Consider the following 369-nt stretch of genomic DNA (forward strand, 5'->3'; position numbering starts at 1 on the left):
TGGGCGGGGCTAGCGCAGGGCTGGGTTGGACGGAGCGGGGAGTGAGTTGCCGCCTCTGGGTTAACTGGACTCCGGCGGCCAAACCTCCGGAGGCCGGGGAAGGCAGGCCGGCCTGTAGCAGATCCCGGATCTAGGACTTTCCGGGCCGGACCGGAATCAGGACCGGCCCTGCCCCAAACCAGTCTGTGAGGAACTCGCGAACTTGGGTTAGGAAATCCCGGAACCCGGATCAACAAACACCAGAACCGGAATTTAGAGCGGAAAGTCCCGGAGCACGGATCGCGGAGCGGACTCGGCGCGGAGCCCGGAGTCCGGATCGCTGCATCGCCGGACGGGACGGAGTGATGTCTGGCTGTGGCGCGGGCGGGT

The sequence above is a fragment of the Myotis davidii genome, unplaced genomic scaffold (assembly GCF_000327345.1).
Source record: "Myotis davidii unplaced genomic scaffold, ASM32734v1 scaffold69, whole genome shotgun sequence".
Taxonomy (NCBI): Eukaryota; Metazoa; Chordata; class Mammalia; order Chiroptera; family Vespertilionidae; genus Myotis; species Myotis davidii.